Below are 18,794 nucleotides of genomic sequence, written 5' to 3' on the forward strand. Positions count from 1 at the left end.
CAGTTCTGGCTGTGGAGTTAAGCCCCGAGGAGAGGAAGCCTGGCCCTAGCAGAGATTCTAAGCCTATAGTTCCCATCCTAGACTATACCTGTCTTCACTTTTACCCTATGCAACCGCTGTCTCCTCATGTCAACAAAGCAAAACTCTCCCCTTTAAGTAGCAGAATGCTCTCTGCTCTTCTGTGCATCCCATCCTATTCCCAGACCTGCCTTCCCTGCACCAAGGCATGCTGCACACTGACTTTCTGGCCTTTGCTTTTTTTTTTTTCCTGTCGTATTTTGTCTGTGCCAGCCTCTAGACAGAGAGCAGACATGCGGCCCTTCATCCACCACTGCTGATGATTTATAAGCTTGTCAACAGCTCCAGGGCTTCCAGTCACTGTGTGGGTAATGGCTGCTACCAGAAGACTTTGGAGTTTTAGATTTTCTTTAACAAAGGTCCAACACGCACCATAACTGAGTTGGTTTGATTATGCTTTTGTTCAGCTCGGTCCAAGGTCAAAGCCAAGAACAACATGAAGAAGCAATTGTAAAACACGCAAAAGCCCTCTGCAAACTTCCCTGCAGGGGTCCAAAGTACAAGTGGCTTTCAGAGGGAAGCCAGGAACAGCATCCCTGTGTCACAGGTGGGGAAACTGAGGCACACAGCAGCTGAGCACCAGATCCCAAACTTAGTCAGAAACAGGGACTAGATCCTCCTTGGTTTCATTTGACTTTAATTCACAGAAGGCCAGGTGACATGTGTAGTTCGTTCGCTATAAACAAGCTTTCTTAACCAAAAAGAAGGCTGTTTCTTTAACGAAGGAAAGAAGCGGTACTGGGAGGGAAGGAAGCATAGCAGCGGAGCTGAGCTGCTGAGCCTGTGTGAGGAGGGAGGGGGAAATAGAGAATCTCATATCTGAGACCCCAGCGTTAATTCATATGTTGATGAATGCCATAAATTAGATTGCAATCAGCTTGCATTCTCCAGGGACCTATTCTGTGTAACGAGGCAGAGTCGAGTCTGTTCCAAATCCAGAGAACTTCTGGAGACTCCCAGTGCAGTTCCTTCCTTCCCCACCCTCAATAAATAAATAAAGTTGGAAAAGAGGAAGGTATTAGCTGTGAATGGATTTTAATTGAAGCAATGGTAAATTCATTTCATAATCTTTAATTAGCAGAGATGCTTGCCAGAAATGTAATTTACAGGAAACTTGCTCCTTCACTTGTAAGTCACTGAAAGGTCCTAGTGATGGGGCTGAGAGGGATCTGTGGTCTTTGCAGTCTTGTAAATAATGCATGAAGGCCCAGGATGAAGGCACGTGTCTCTCAGGGTGAAGCAGACAGAACAGGCAAAGGGTCTCACAGCAGATGCAGACCCTGGCTCCAGGCAAACCTCTGTCCAGCTTCTGGCTGTGGCTAAGAACCAAGCAGGAAAAAATGATGAAGGTCAGATGATGGCTGTGTTTGATGATCTGAGTCTGTGGTTATCCACACTCCACACACACACAGCCCCTCTCCAGCTCATGACCTTATCTTGAACCTCATTGCTTTTTGCAAGCAATGTCCTCTGTCCTTTTGTTTTACTCAGTCTCTTGAGATCCTGCGGATCCCCTCCCCCTGCTGTCCTCCACGAACCCTGCCCCACACAGGTCCCAGAGCTCATCTTCTGGTACAGCTCTCTTAGCGAAGGTGGGCTGGGCAGCTTTTCAGAGCAGCGAAGAAAGTAGGCAAGTGCTGAAACTGCTCCTTCTCCCCCAACGTGTTCTCTACTGCAGGATGCTCTCTCACCTCAGGACACTTTCAAAGTCCATCACTTTGGGAACAGGTCATGAGGGATCCCAAGCAAATTCTGAGTGGTTGAACTGGAGACATCCAGAGGTCCCTTCCAGCCAACGTGCCTGTGACTCTCTGAAACTAAATTACCCTGTCTGGAGCTCCCAGTGAAAGGAATGGCTGTGAGTCATGAGTGGTGATTAAGGACAACTTTAGGTAGAGAGACTCAGAATAAAATCATAGTGCTTGCTTCTCTGCTTTTCTTCTCTCTGTTCATGCTCCACTTCTTGCCTGCTTATGCTGGGATGAAAGCAAGTTTCCTTTCATCTCAATTCCTAGCAGAGCTAGAGTTGTCCCAGCAAAGGGAATGTGAGCTGGTTCTACTCCTGAAGTCTGATGACATGTTGCTAAAAAATCCCCCAATTACTATGAGAGGAGGAAGGGAAAGAAAAGAGATTCTGCCTTTCCATGCTGAAAACTTCGTGGGGTGTAAGTGAGAGAGCAAATCTACCTTGGCAAATAATTGGTGCCAGCTGGGAAGAATTAGCTTGACATGCGAATCCCATGTTGGGTTTGCTAAGCCAGTCATGAGAAACCAAGTCTGTCCCTGTGCCAGGTAGCCATGGGGAGAGGGTTCCCTGAGCCCTTTCATCAAACATGGTCTTCAGACGATGCCAAGTGTGGATAACGCAGCTCCCATGCCTCAGTTTCTCCTGATAACAAGGGAATGGCATTGAATTGCTGGGTGTGTAGCACCTGGGGTGCATGGGGTTGCAGAGGTGGTAGACCTTGGTAGCCCATGCCCACGCACAAGGTCAGCCTCTGACCACCTGAGTGTGGGCATGGGGAGGTACCTCAAAGCTGGGAAGTCCAGCGGGGACTGTGCTTGTGGGTTGCTGTCTGTGGGGAGATCTTGGTTTGGGGTGGCCTCGGAGCATCCCTCGTGAGACCCAAGCATGGAGTGCTACAGGGATGGATAGGTCCAGCCTCCATCATTCCTGTAAATAAGGGGAATGAAGCAAAGCTGAAAAGAGATGCCCTTCTGGACACAGCAGGGAGCTCCTGTTTTCTCTCCCCTTCATTAAATAGTGTGTTTTCATCTAATGAAGGGGCCATCCAGAGCAATAATGAAACTCTTCTCACATCTCAGTGTTTCAAATGCCACTTCCCCTTCCCGTGCTGAGACAAACCTCAGCTTCAGCAGCTCCGAGGGTGGGCATCTCGCTGCTACATCGCTGTTTCTCTAGCAAAATAAAAGCAAAATTAGTTCCCCAAGAACTGCAAAACACCCATGCAGGGTTGGTTTTTTTTCATTCATCCTTTCTCCTCCTACCTCAATAACATCTTAATTTCCTTCCCGCTGGGCCGTGCATCGTGCTGCCTTGCTGGAGAAGGGCAGCACTGTGCTTCCACTGGGCTTCAGGGAGCTTTCTCCCCTCATGGGCTGCCCTGTCACTGTACCCGTGTTGCCCAGCAGGGAGTCACCACTGGTACCCAGATAAATCTGACCAGTCCGTGCTTCCCCTTAGGTCTTGGGTTTGGGTGTGTTTCTATAGGGTGTATTGTCAGCAGCGTATACCATCCCCAGGTGTCTGGAAATTTCTCAGGTTACTCAGGACCCCTGGGCACATCTGAGCCACCCAGCTCTCCATGATGCTAATGAACGTCCCCTGTTCATGTTAGAGGTGATTAATAGAAAGTCCCCTCAAAGCTATGAGCATCCTTACTTCTGTTAGAAGTTCAGCAGCTAGTGCCTACCTCGTGTGAAAGTCTGGGAGCTGCAGTCAGGCGATGCCCTGCAGAGCAATGTGACCAGCCAGAGGGTGCTTCAGGAGGCAAGTGTGCCAGGTATCCCATCAGCTCCGGGACTCTGCCCCTCAGATCTTCTTGATTTTGCTCAGGATGGGGCAGCCTCTCTGCTGTGAGGATGGGTAGGGATGGCAGCAGCTCCAAGACTGACTGCAGAAGCAGCGGATGGCCTGTAAGTGTCTCCTCATCTATCATCAACGTGAAGTTCAATTACAGCCTATTGGGGTTTTCTCGATTTGCCAGTTAATTAATAAAATCTGCATCGCAGATGAGTTCTATTTACATAAGAGCTGAAGGAGGCAAGTCTTCATCTTATTTAATAGCAGTGAATATTCAGATGTCATGTTAACTCATTGCTCTCAATGCCAAATTGTTATTTGCTTGGTTGTGGTTTAAAGATACTCTGAATTTCCACTTTCTTATTGTGAAAGAGGCAGTAACTGGATCTTTGTTTTCTTGAGCCCTGGTTGTTTTATTGAAACAATTTTCAATGAGCTGCAGTATTGGTTCTGTGTGAAGGTAGGAGTCCCTGGCTAGAACAAGAAGTGCTTAAAGGGGCGACAACAGAGACCTATCATGGACAGTACAGAGCTGGAACAGAAGGATTGCTGCCCTCTCCTCATGACCAGGCGTTTCTGAAAGCAAGCAAGCAGTAGACTTGACACAGATGCAAGCAAGTACTTTTTTACATGAAGTGCAATCGCGTTGCCCATCCTGCTGCCACAGGATGTTGCAGAGGCTGGCATGAGTTCACAAGGGATTTGACAAAGTGCCAGTGGATGTTAAACCCTGCGAGCTGAGTATGGCTTCTAGCTGATGAAGACCCTTGAATCACAGATCACCAAAGCTGGGAAGACTGGGTCAAGGCCATTTGGTATGTGCCTTGTTTCCGTTGTTTTCTGTGCATCTGCTACAGCTACTGAACGAGCTGGGTGGGCCATTGGTCTAAACCCATAAAAGCCATTCCTATGACAATTCGGCTGCTATTTGGAGAAGAGGCAATATGGGTCCCTTTGCTTCTAATGTCCCAGTTGGTGGGAATCAAGCAGATGTGTCTGAGAAGACTGGTAGATAGGGAAATCTTCAGTGGAAATGGGGTTTTATCTGCCTTTGAAGCTGTCATGAGCAACATCTTAAGGTGAAGGCATGACTAGCCAGTCTACCATGTAGAGTAACAGCACAGGAGAGCTTCCCGTTGGATAAAATTCACATCTGACCTTTGTTTGTTAGCGCCTCAGCATTGTCCTTGTCTGATGAGCTTCTTGGAGGACTGAAGAATTAAGAGGCCGTGGAGGTGCCAAAAGAAATCAGGGAATATGATTGGGAAGGAAACCTGGGAAATGAACCTTGCTTTTTAATCAACATACTAAGCAAAGCAGGGCTAATCAGCACTAATCAAGTAGAGCACTGTTGTTAGATGGAGGCCCTGATTTAGAACAGGGAGCTTTACTAATGACCCAGCAGAAGCAGAAGAGCTTTTCCAGCTAGAATTCCCTTGCCCAAGATTGATCTGCTGAACATATATTGATCTGCTTTCCCAACTGCACAGCAGCTTGGGCTCCACAATCACTTCTCCTTTTTGCAACAGAGGTGCTGGGTAGCCTCCTCTGGAAGTGAGTCACATGGCAGCAGCCACAGCCAGGTAATAAAACAGCATCCAGCAGGAGCGAGGCATTTTTGTTTTCATTATTCAGCCGGCATGTGGGTGTGCATGGCTCTGCCCTAGCAGCAGCTGTCATCTTGTAGGCAGAAACCCGCTCCCTGTGAGAGAGCAGGAATTCCCTTGGAGAGCAGCCACCACCCCACAGCGATGCCCAGCAAGCTCTGCAGGTGGTATGGAGGAGGCTGAACACAGGGATGCTGAAACCAATTCCCTGGGAGGTGCCTTCAGCTCAGCTCTCCCGAAGCCCAAGGTGGACACCTGCGGCCTGAGATACAGTTAAACTGCATGGACAGAAAGCAATGGGTCATGTGGCTCAGTTTTTAGCCCCACAGGGTAGAGATTGCTGCAGAGGGGGCGAGGTGGCCATGTCTACATTAGTACCTTAGAGAGCCAGGGCACTGTCTTGCATCAGTCCATCCTCTCTCATCATTAGCCTGCTCCCTAGCACTGTTTTGGTCCATGCCAGTTAACATCCTGCTGGTCAGTGACTGGGCATAGCTATGAGGACAGGCAGGCCAGGACCTGTTCTCATATGACAATATGGATGAAGCCACCCAGCTCTGAGGAGAAGAGCTTTTAGCTAGACCCTCAGATGCGGGCTGTACCACGGCCGCTTGCCAGCAACCAGAACCAGGCCTGTTTTGTTTGGGTGGCTAGAGATCAAGGGGCTAGTGTGTTGGATACTGTCCTTCTGTGTAGTGGGAACCATTCCCAGATGAAAGATGGGAGGGATAATAAGCGGGACTGGTGGAGAAACTGAGGCACAAACCAGTCAAAGGACCTGCCTGGGTTCGGTGGCAGAGGCATGAGCTCAGTTTTCCTAGGATATGTCAGGTCCCTCTCCACATCTAACAGGAACCTCTAAGAGTGGGTTTCATGTTCTGAGGTCACATCCCATGCTGCCTTTCAGTGATTGACGAGGGTGCTGTCAATGCCACTCTCACAATTAATTATTTACAAATGATTGCTGTCTGTGCCGTTAAGCCTGGGTGTGCGGGCAATAACCTGGAGGCTGAGCGCAGTGGGGAGGCTGAGACATGCTCTGCTTTCCAAATGAAGCAGCTATATTTTTTGGAGTCCTGTTCCATTTCATTAGCCAAATCCTCCCCCTGCCTTTCTGTCCCCGATGTCTGAAGTGTCAGGCATGAAAGCAAAGGGAAGTCAATCAGATGTGCAGAGGCCTATTGGAGATAATTGCTAGGCTGTCTCCAAGAGAGTTTTCCCTGCTCAGCTGGGTCAGCTGGGGAGGGGCACATCATAAAAGTGATGCCACCAACTCCTCTGTGATCTTTTCTTCATCCTGAGCGGAAATGGGCTGAGAAACAGCATCTGAAGAAGCCATGGAAAAGAACAGCTTGTCTTGAGGGAGTTGGGCAGATGGGCCCATTGCCTGCCAGAGAGGAGGGGAGGGCTGTGCGGGCGCTGCGGACAGCTATGAACGTGCTCTGGAGGCTTTATGAGGAAGATATGGAGAAATCAAAGTCAGGCTTTTGGCAGTGGAGCATAGTGGGAGAATGAGCAGCAATGGACATCATCTGGAACAAAAGAGGTTCAGACTGGTTATATATATCCCCCTTACACGGCACAGGTTTTCCCTGTGAGAACAGTCAAGCAGTGGGATGGGTGCTCAGAAGGGCTGAGGACACCTGAGCGGTGGGACAGGTGCCCAGAAGGGCTGTGCAGTCTCTGTCCTTCGAGGATTTTAAGACCTGAGTGGACAAAGCCCCCAACAACTTGGTCTGACCTCAGAGTTGATCCTGCTTTGGGCAGGAGATTGGATTTGGAGGCATCCTGAGCATCCTTCCAACCTGAATTATCCTATCACCCCAGGAACACATCCTTCTCAGTGCCTGAGGAGACAGGGAAAGAGGAGGTAGGGAGACTGAGGCTGTACACCAAAGAAAGCCCTCCTGGAAGCAGGGAGAGGTAAGTACAGAGATGCCTTGGTGTGGAAAAGGGAATTTATCCATTATTGGAGGTTTCTAGGAACATGTTAGGAGCATGTGGATTGGGACTGATGTGGGCAGAGCGAATGTGACTTTGTGTGTCTTCACATGTGAGCCCGGGGCTCTGAGGTCCAGACATCCCAGCACTGAGCTGGCCCTTCCTGAGGATGAGGGCTGCCCCTCTGCCTTTCACCTCCAGCACTCTGGATCTGGAGGGTATCCTGCCTTTCTCACCCCCCCGAGCCTCCCTCCAGGTCCGCTGCCACCCTCACGTGCTCTTCCTCCTCCAAACCAGCACCAGCAGTGCTTTGAGCCACACCCCCAAGGCTCTGTCGGAATCGCCACATCCCTTTCAAGAAATTACTCTGGGTGCTTTCTAGAAAATTCCCTAATTTCTTTCCAGGAATTTCCACATTGCTTTTCAGGAATGTTCCAGGACATTTTCCAGAAATTCCCTGTGTTGATTTCTAGGAATTTTGTAGGATGCTTTCTAGGAATATCTGCTTTGCTTTCTCTGTCCTGTGGTGCTTTCCGGGAACACGTCACATGTTTTCTCAGAATTTTCCAGAGTTCTTTGTAGGAAACTCCATGTTCTTTGCTGGGAATTTGCCTCTGTCCTTCTAGGACTTTCTCCAGGTGCTTTCTATGAATTTCATGTGTTGTTTTCTAGAAAATCCCCTGATGTTTTCTAGGCATTTCCCCACTGTGGTCGCTTTCCAGGAATCTCCCTGCTGCTTTCTAGGAATGTCCTAGGATGTCTTCCAGGGATCTTCTTTTCCCTTTCCTGGAATTTCTCCTTGCTTTTTTTGAATTTTCCCAGGATGCTTCCCAGGAATTTCTTGGGTTTCTTCCAAAGAATATCTAGGTATGATTTCTAGGAATTCTCATATAACTTTCCAGGACTTTCCTAGGAATTTCCACATTGCTTGCTAGAAATCTCCCCTTTTTCTTTCCAGGAATGTCTCACATCGCTTCCAAGCCATTTCTCATGTTGCTTTCTAGGAATGTCCTAGAGTGCTTACCAGGAACTTTGCAGATGTTTTCTCAGAATTTTCTAGGATTCCTTGTAGGGAGAACACTTTGCTTTCTAGGAAATTCTTTGCTTTCTAAAAAATTTATGTCACTTTCCAGGATTTTGCCAGGATGCTTTCCAGGAATCCTAGAACCCCCTTTTTGTTTTTTTACTAGACCCCCTTTGCCTTTATGCAAGTCTTTTTGAGGCTGTTTTCCCAATACTGGCATGGGGAAGTGCCTGAGATGGCTCCGTGGAAGCATCTTTCCTTTTTTTTTTCCTCCACTGACTTTTGTGCTGAAGCATGCTTGTTACAGCAGCCCTGGGGACTATGTCGGTGCTGTGTTCTTGTCATCACTTGTCTTTGTGGAGACCTCAGAGGTGCAGGCTGCTTTCTGCCACTGCTGGCTTTGAGCCTCTCTCCAACTCCCACCCTAAGCGAACACGGTTTGCTGCTTGCTTGGGGACCCAACCATGCCCAGAGCCACTTGCAATAACTCAAGTGTCAAAGTATCATTTATTGAAACACTGCTTAGGCCTCCAAGCTGATGCTGTGAAGAGCAGCAATGTCCTCTGCTCTGTCTTAGCAATAAAAACAGTGCTGAGCAGGTTTCTCTTCTGCCACACGAAGCAGAGGTGGTTGCTTATCACTCCAGTCGTGTCCAAGCTGCCCAGGCAAAGGGATCATAAAGCATGCTGAAGAAGGCACCTGGATCAGCAGTGCTAATGATGTGGAAACCACCAGTTCCTGTGCAACACAGTCCCATTAATCTCCTAAGGAAGTAATGTGGTTTGCCTGTAATGCCTGGAGATGAAAGATGGGCTGGAGATTTTAAGCCATTAGTAAAATCCTGGTGCTACGAAAGGCAATAGCAAAAGCCAGCGAGGGATCCAGAGTTGGTCCTATAGTTTCAAACCTTTGCTGTGATGGTGATTTAGCAAGTGACCTCGGGTGCAGCCTTGGTTTCCCACCAGCTTTGGGCCATGACTGAAAGGGTGAGGGCAGCCATGCCCTTCTCTGTCCTCATCGCTGTGTCAGAAGTACAGCAGGTCTATTGAAGCTGAAACCTTCTGTGGGTAAAAAAAGAACAGCTTTGACAAACGTCTCACTTAAAAAAAAGAGCCCTCAAATTCTTGAAAAGTCCCATTTTGACAACCCAGGTTTTTAGTTTCCTAATTTGAAACACCCTTGTTCTGCAATTTAAGCTGATTATTAACAGCATGTTCAGAAGCTACTGAAACAAAACATTTTAATTGGCCCAAACCACGTGGTTTTCTTTTAGGTTTGTTTCATATTTAGCTCACAGAAGCTTGAGACTTTGCTTTCATCTTCAGCTGGAACAGGAGGGGGGAAAAAGAAATCTCCAGAAGCTTTGTGAAGTAAACCCTTTACCCACACTACTCTTAGCACTAGTACTTGGAAGAAAGGCTAACTTATTTATGTCTTTGCCTGTTGGTGGGCTCACTAAACCTCCCTCTCCTCCAGATAAGTAAAAATTGCAGCTCTCAGCTGGGTGTCATCTTGCAAGCAAATACACTCAGCTGTGAGCTGCGGGGGCTGAGGCACAGGCACACACCTTTCAGCTGCCCTTGGTGGTAGGTGACATCTCCCAGTGCAGAAGACAAGGTAGGTGGGGCAGTAGTGTTTTTCCCTGAAGGGTTCCTAACCTGGATTTCTAAGGTTGTTGGTGTTTCCTCTGTGGGAAAAAGAGATGAAAGACTGTATTACCTCTTCTCCATGAACGTGCATGTCTGTGATGCTCCTGCATGAGCCAGTGCTGAGTCCCAGAGCCCTTCAGCAGCGCTCCCCATGAAGCAGGACCAGATGATCTTTCATTGTAGTCACCCAAGTGTGTGCAGTCCAGCTCTCAAGGCTGGCATGACAGATGTAAATACACAGCTCATTTGAATGCTCAGCCTTCCCTGATGAAGGGAAGTGCTCAGGCATGTTAAGGGGCAGCTATTTGTTTTCCTCAGCCCCCACTGAGCTTTCCAATTAGCTAGAGAGTATGTGATGGAAGGAAGCAATCACACAAGCTCTGTGCTGTCTTGCACTCATCTGCTATGGAATGATATGAGAAGCAGCTCTTTCCAGGGAGGGAAACTGCTTAGTACTCCAGAGAGAAAGCCCATCAGCCCCAGCATCTTGGTAGACTCTTGACTAGTGAAAGTCTAGTCTGTAGAACAGGGCCTGGTGCAGAAGATGCCTCTGCTGGAGTGTCAGGTGAGCTGGGTAACTGCAGCAGGGGTTTTCTGGTTCGTTGATCAGCTGTTCTTAGTGCACTGGGATATTCCCTGGGGAAAATCAGGTGAGACCATGCCTTGAGCTGGTGGAATTTCACGTAGCATTCACAGAGGGGATTCAAACAGGACTTTGACTTAATATTGGGCACAATGGGTGGTATAGCAGGTTTGTCAACGTGCCAGATTTCTGCTAAGATCATCCAGAATCTACCCAACATAATTTGGCATTTCGTAAATTCTCTCCTATGGTTCTCTTAATGGTGTGTAAAAAGACAGACATTGGAAGGAGGAAATAAACAAAAAAGCAAGTTAACTGTGTTTAATAAATATTATACACTGGGCTTCATGGCAGAGGGAGGCACTCGTTTCCCAACTGCCTGGCTTAATGTTCTGCCCCTGTAGCACTTTTTTGCTTTTTACTTAGTGCCTCTCCTTTTCCAGGTCTGCTCAGAAAACTGGCACTTGCAGGGGGATGTGCAGCCAGCTGTGGGGGACAGTGGTGGACACGCAAGCCTGCAGCTTGTGAGCTAGGAGCTTGCAAGCAGGGACCTGGGAGCAGGACGTCTACTACAGTAGAAACTAGTGGTCATCATGAGTCTGGTTCTTCACCTGAGACCAAACTGCCCTGGTCCTAGGAGACCTGAGCCCTGCTCTGAGCCAGAGGGATTTCTCCTAAAATAAGAGATTTGTATTTCATAGGTTGCCTTCAGACAGTTTCTTTCGAACTTTTGGGATCCCTCTATGTGTGGACAACTCATGGCTCAACGACATGTTTTCAAGCCCTTGGTGTCCCTAGAGGGAAGTTGATAGAATGAATGATAGACTCCAGCAATGGCCATGCCACTGTTAATATGCTCTTTAGTATCTCTGTGCTCAGGGTAGCTTTGCAGCCAAGCCAAGGGACAGAGGTGACAGTGCTTAGCAGAAGCCTGACATCAGTTTAAGTAATAGGATTACTTGGGGATGAAGAGGGAGAGGGAAGATGGATGGGAAAGGTGAATGTCAGGGCAGGAATGAAGGGGGAGAGTGAGTGATGTGTGTTGTCCAAGGGGAAACCTGTCCCCAGGGACTGGCTACACCTACCAGTCCTGCTCTCACCCGGCTTCCCGGTGCTGCTGTGGGTCCATCATCCTGGACTCCTTCCCTGTGAAATGAGCTGCTGGCAGGGAAATGCTTTGCAACAGGGCCAGAGAAGTATGTGATGCTCTGAGTTTTTTCCCCAGAGGCTGACAGATACAGCCAAGGTGTTAGAAGGACACAGTCCCATGGCCCCTTTTCCTCTCTGCCACTGACAGCTTGTCTGACCTCTGGAAACCCACTTTCCCTTTTCTATGCCGCTCTTTCCCTGGTCTGAAAAACAGTGCTGATTATTCCACTTCTCTCTGTTTTCCTGGCTGGTTTCTAACAGTTTTCGAGATAGCCTCTTTGGCAGAAGAAATAAAGACTTTCCTTATAGTGTATGATAGCAGCAAGGTGAAGTTTATCTGACTAAGGAGGCCAGGAGAAGGATGACAGGCAGGCAGATGAGTAGAAGCAAGTCAAAAGTTTCCAGCTGTGAATGACCCTGGAATTTTTCCCCCCTGTTCCTTAATCCTGGCTATTTATTCTTCAGATGATTATTTCCAGAAATCACAGTCATTTGAAAAGGAACAAAATATTTTCATCAGACTGAGAAATTCTCCTGAGGGAAGAGAACAATCAACAGCACAGAAAACAGTGAAACCAGCTCGTCAGGTTCAAGCAGGTTGAGAGGAACGGGGAATGACGTGGCACAGAGCAAGTTCAGAGGACTTGCTGCTGTCCTTCATGCCTGGATGCCCAGCTCACATTTAACTTTAAAACCTTCTGCTGCTGCCCACTAATATCATTGCTCCCACAGCTTGTGTGAGGTCCAGTGCTCTGAGGATCAGAAGATCTCTGTATCCAGGATGATGTGAAGTGATAACTTTTTTTAAGGTGATGAATGAGGGTGAACTCCTTTCCATTTTGACTTGGTTGACAGCAGACAGATGGTGAGTGAAAAGCAACTGGTTGTTGACTGTTGTGGAAATGTTTAGCTCAGTTGCTTGGGAAGCTTCAGCTGCAGAGCTGATTTCTGCCTTCGTTTACACACAAGCAGCCATTTGGGTCATGCAAGTGAGCAGAATTCGGTGACAACCCTAAACAAGCAGAAGTCCAATGTGGTCAGCAGTATGAGCAAGAGAACCACCTTTGTCACTTGAAAATTGATCGCTTTTGATCTGAACTCTGGTGGCATACTGCAGGGTTGTTATGGAAAGGGTTTTCAAATAAGAAGCTGACTTTCATGTGATTTTTAATATATTTTTGCAAAGGTGGAGGCTCAGGGCAGGCTAAAAATCCATCCTGGCTCCATCCAGCAGCTCCTGTAGCCAGTGTAAATTCCCTTTGAACTGCTCGTGAGACTGTACCTGCAGGGAGACAAATAGTCCAGATGCAAATATGAGGAAAACCACAAAATTATACAGGGCTCAGTTGAAAGAGGGCTGTACTTCTTTACTGGGGAAGCTGACCCACACGTGATCCCAGGAGCCAGGGCATGACAGACCAAGCCTTGACTGTGTGGAGGTACGCACCCAGCAGAGAAGCCGCTGTGGGCAGGGATTAAGCAGTCAACAATCCTCAAAGGGGATTGAGGTGTCAGTGCTCTGACCGTGTCTGGGCTTTGCTTTATGCTCACGATGAAGGACAGAGATTATCTCCTGGCAGTTCCAGGGAGGTCTGGCCTGCTTGGTTGGTCTCAGGATGGTTGATCTCTGGGATGGCGTAAATAAGCAAGAAAACCAGCCCCACCACAGAAATGGGTCTTCCGTGCCTGACCACTGCTGTGCTGCTGGGACCTTGCACTTCCAGTGTCTCTTCTAGTTGGACTGCACAGTCCTGCTGGTAAGAGTCATCCATGTGATGCAAATGCAGCAGGCACCCCCCAGCTCTAATACTCATGCAATGCAAAATATCTTCATTTTTACATGAAAGAAGTTGTAGTGAGGTGGGTGTCGGTCTCTTCTCCCAGACAAGAGGCATCAGGACAAGAGGAAATGGCCTTAAGTTGCACCAGGGGAGGTTTAGGTTGGGTATTAGGAAAAATTTGTTCACTGAAAGGGCTGTCAAGCACTGGAACAGACTGCCCGGGGAAGTGGTGGAGTTACCATTCCTGGAGGTATTTAAAAGGCGTGTAGATGTGGTGCTTGGGAACATGGTTTAGCGGTGGACTCGGCAGTGCCAGGTTAATTGTTGGACTTGATGATCTTAAAGGCCTTTTCCAACCTGAACAATTCTATGATTCTATGTTTTGCTTGTGTCAGAGGGGTAGTACCTGGCAAGGGGTTGAGATCAAGAGCCTGCCAGTAATTTCTGTAGAGATGCAAACCACAATAGCACCCTCAGCCATTAGGGGAAGGGAAATGTGCTCGGTGCATGAGCAGATATGGCCACGGTAAGAGCACTGCCATGAACAGGGCTGCAGGGAAATGGGCACTGGGACGTGGTGTCTCGGGGCAGCACCGTGAAGGCAAAGGGAGACGCTAATCATGGCTGCACAGGAGTGGGCTGCCAGCAGACACCAGGTTACGGCAGAGACAGATGGTGGCAGAGATGTAAATCCGGACTGCGGGAAGCGCTGCCATGGCCTGGAGACAATTAATCACTTTGTAGGCGGAAGCGTGGAGCCCATGGGGCGGTCGCATACAACCCTGGGACCGAGGGAGTGGGAGGGTGTCTGACCCGAGCGGGAGGCAGCCATGTAGGATCGCTGAAATGCTGGACGGGCAGGGCCTTTTCAGCCTCCAGCGCAGCATCCTGCTCAGAGCAGGGCTGCTGGCGTGGGATCGGGGCAGCCCCGGCCTCCCCCTTGCCCGAGGAATTGAGTGGGAGGCTGCAGTGACTGGAGGACAAGGGAATGGGAGGCCCGAGGAGCTGAGAGGTAGTGGGAGGCTAGACAGGTAAAGTGCAGGCCAAGATGTAGTGGGAAGTCAGAAAGATAATGGAGGCCAAGGGGTAGTAGGAGGCTGAATGTAGTGTTGAGGCCATAAGGAAGCGGGAAAGCAGAAAAAGAAGTCAAAGCCTGAAAGTGAGTGGGAGGCTGAGAGGGAGCTGGAGGCCAGAAAATAAATGGAGGCAGAGAAGGAATTGGGTGGCTGAAATGTAGTGGGAGGTCAGAAAAAGAGCAGAGGTTGAGAAGGTAATGGGAGGCCAGAAAAAAAGTGGAGGCCCAGGTAGCTGGAGGCCAGAAAATCCAGAGGAGGCCAAGAGGTAGTGGGAGGCTGGGAGGTAAAGGGGGACAAGAGGTAGTGAAAGATCAGAAAAGAAGTGGAGGCTGCTGGTAAGTGGTGGGAGGTCAAGAGGCAGTGGAATGTCAGAAAAAGAGTGGAGGCTGAGAGGCAGTGGAAGGCCAGAAGGTAGTGGAGGCCATGGTAGTAGGTCAGAGAAATAAATTCAGGGTTAAGAGTTAGGGGGAGGCTAGAAAAGGAATGGAGGTCGAGAGGGTTGTGGGAAGCTGAGCAGGAGTGGGAGGCTGAGAGGTAGTGGGAGGCCAAAGAAAAAGGCAATTGTGAAAGGTAGTAGGAGGCAGGGGAAAAAAGTAGAAGCTGTGAAGTTTTGGGAGGCCAAGAAGTACTGGGAGACCATAAAAGAAATGGAGAATGAAAGACTGTGGGAAGCCAGTAAATAACAGAGGCTGAGAGCACGGAGATGTGAAGAGGCTGTGGGAGGCCAAAAGGTGGTGGGAGGCCAGAAAAGATTTGAGGCTGAGAGGTAGTGGAAAACTGTAAAAAGTCAGGGAGGCCAAGGGCTATCGAGTGGCTGAGATGTAGTGCAACACTGGAGTGTAGTGAGATGTCAGAGAAATAAATTGGAGGCTGAAAAGAATTTATAAACTGAGTAGTAGTGGGAGGCCAGAAAAGAAATGGAGGCTGAAAGATAGTGGGAGGCTGAGAAGTGGTGGAAGGTATAAGGTAGTGCAAGTCCAAGAGAGCTGAAGCCCGTGGAGTTGGAGGCCAAGGGTCTGGGAGGCCTATGAAAATGGTAAGTCCAGTGAATGGGAGGCTATCATGAGTGGAGGCCCAGGAAATTTGGAGGCCATGACACCGGGAATCTCAGTGAGTGGGAAGCCCAGTGACTGAGGCTCAGGAAATGGGAGGCTAAGAAAGCGGGAGGTTCAGGTAGTGAGAGGTGCAGGGTGGTTCTCTTACCACCAAATACAAGGATGGGTGGAAAATGAATGTGAAAAGGGATGGTAATTTGGTTCCAATAAGACTGTTTGCAGTCTCAAAAGTAGTCTTTTCACTTTCATCCCACTGCTCCCAAGGAAGACTTTGGATCTGCAGGATGTTTCAGTTATTTTTCTTTATTTTTTTTTTCTTTGAAAAGGTTTTGTGTTTTTTTTTCCTTCCCTGTGTTTCAAACATTCTCTAAAAAAGTGCATTTTGGGAATACAGTCTTGGGGTGCTTCCAAACCCGCATTTGTTCCCTGCACCATGAAACCAAGGCAGAAGAGGTCCCTTCTGCAGAAGGGGTTGGTCTGTCCCTGCTTCCTGCAGCGATGTGGTACTGGGGTGTTGGACCAGCTGTGAGTACTGCTCAGCAGCCCTGCTGTCCCTGCAGCAAGCTGTGGGCCAGCAGAGGCTGAAATGTGCATCACTAGGATAGGCAGATGGGGGTACAACCTTGTACTGTTACTCTTCCATGTGCCATCTTCTCTTCTTTTCTTTGGTGTCTCAAAGGCCAAGCAATTAAGCTGCATAGGGGCAGAATTCCCCTGTTAGTACTCATGTTCCTAATTAGTTTTCTAAATACATAACAAGAAGCCACAGCAATAGTATAGATCCAGTTGACCTTTCAAGTTGTAGAGCATACTTATTAAATGCCAAGCTGCCAGAAAAACATGCAGAACTTGATTTTTTTCCTGAGTCTGTTATATGGGTTTTCTGAGGGGTGGTGATGAAGGACAGCCAGGAATGTAGAGGGGCTTGGATGAAGCATAATCAGGAATCATCTCCCAGTGAAATCTAGTTTGGAGGGATCGTTAAGCAAAAAACTGGCAGGTGACGTGACTTTTGCATTGCTCCTTGTGGGCATTTTGAAGACGATGAGGCACTTGCCAATAAGAGAGATAGCTTCACATAGCTTTTGATCTAGTTGTGGGGACCTTCTGCTGAGATGTCTGGGTATAATCTCAACCCAAGCTCAACCCCTTCTGTATGATACTAGTTTTGTATGGACAGTTCCTGGAGATGCAGGTAACAGACCAGCAGAAACTCCTACATAGGTCAGGCAGTGAATTTCCATAACCAAGAAGCTTTTGAAGATCTACTCTTCAGGGCCATCCCATCAGAGTGCCGAGAGCTTTGATCCAGCTCTGGGAAAGCAAATAAATCCCCAAGTGCTATAGACTCATCTTGGGTGACCTTAAGCAGCCGAACCAAAGTCCATCACCTATCCGGTAACAACCATGCAGCTGTCTGTGCTGACTGTGCAGGCTGTTGTCACACTCTGGGTGTTGTGAGCCAGAGTCCTTGGTGTGGTGGGCAGTAAAATTGGTGTGAAGTCTCCTTGTCCCAGGTCACAGTGCCACAGCTCCGTGGCACTAGGACACTGGCAAACATGCATGCCTTGCTGCTGGGAATGACCCAGGTCCACCCACAACAGCTTGTGCATATGAAGATCTCTGTGACAGAGGTAAGTTGCTGGGGGGCAGAGATGTCTCCAGCTGGGATGGCAGGCCACCAAAGACTAAAACTCCCAAAATGAGTTAAGGCGAAAGGTATAGTGCCTTAATCACTATAACACAGTGCACGTCCAAGGAACCATCCTGGAGTCCCAGCATTCGAGGTTACATTTTTTTAGCTGCATATAATATCTACCTTATATAATATGGGGGAATGGTGTTTCCTGGAAGTGGGACACTGAGTTAGTGACCATGCACGGAGAAGACCCGAGTCTGACAGTAGGACAGATCTGCCCTGCTGGTGTCCCAGTCGAGGCCCCAGTCCAGGGACTGGGTCTTGTCCCCTGAAGTCCGGACCTCTGTGGATGAGTGATGCCAGACAAACGCAGTGGTTAGCAGAGAAATCCAGCAGAGTCCTGAATGGGCACATCAACACAACCAGAGCCACAAGCCTGTACCATCACGTGTGGTACCAAGAGGCGTGGAGAAAACACAGCCATGGGCCAGCAGGAGCTCAGCCACGGCTCAGGCTAAGCAGTGCTTTGGTGCTTCAGGGCAGGAAGAAGGGGTGACCATCCACGGTGAGAAAGGCCAGCAGGTCAGCCGCACTGAGCCAGAGTCTGTCCACAAAGCCATAATGCAGCTTAGTGATGCGATCCCAAAATAGTCTACTTGTCCAGCAAGAAACCCTCTCTAATTCAGCCTGCGTGTTTATTTAAGAAGACTCTCATTTCCCTCAGCCTGGCTTCCCTGGCTTCATGACCAAATCATCAACTGTCAAGTGGCTTACACAGTGACAGACCGGAGGAGGGAGCACAGAGCAATGAGGAATCATCGCTCCAGGTGTATTTTTAATATCCAAGAAGCAGTGGCAGACAGGAGAGTGATCGCAAAGTGTGGACTCTGGCTGCAGATCTGCCAGGAGCTGGCTGCCTGTCCTGCAGGCAGAGGTGGGCTTTTCAGCACACAATTCATCAGGAGAGTAACCTGCAATATGGAAGGGGAGAGGAACACCAGAGGGTGAAGACCTGGCCAAAAAGCACAGGGGACAGCAGTGTCCCTGCAGTCAACTGGTGCTCAAAAAGGCCATTTGATCTGGGGTAAGATGGGATTGGCAGGAGCTGGGCTTGATGGTACCCGGCTCACCACAAATTTTAGCAAGGTTAGTCTAAGGAGGGTGAGGATGGACACTTGGGAAGTGCTCGTGGGCTGCAGTGCACAGCCTCCCTGACCTGTTTGGTGACACCCCTGGTGACAGGGGCTAGCAGGAGGGGATTTTCGCAGTCTGCGAAGATCTGCTCATGTATGTTCAGATTTCTTGTTAGTGGGACCCTCTTTTCACAGCCAGCAAAAGGGCTGGGATTAATTTTGTCACGTGAGGGCTTAGCAGTACCTTTCTTACCTTCCTGTGGTCCTTTGGGAGCTTTGCTCCAGTCTGCAGGTCTGCATGGCTTTGAGGATCTTGCATCCCGGACTCCAGTTCTGACCTTTCATTGCAGTGCAAGCTGCTGTTCCTGGGGACTGTACTTGCTGCCTCTTATCTGTAACCTCAGGAGTGAGATGTAAGGCAAGGTGACTGTGAAGCCAAAGTTCCCTAGGTATTTCCTAGACGGGTACTTTGTTTGTTGCTTGTACCATGCTCCAATTCATCAGATATGCAGTGTGTTTTTTTCTGTGCAGGCTG

The sequence above is a fragment of the Falco peregrinus genome, chromosome 10 (assembly GCF_023634155.1).
Source record: "Falco peregrinus isolate bFalPer1 chromosome 10, bFalPer1.pri, whole genome shotgun sequence".
Classification (NCBI taxonomy): Eukaryota; Metazoa; Chordata; class Aves; order Falconiformes; family Falconidae; genus Falco; species Falco peregrinus.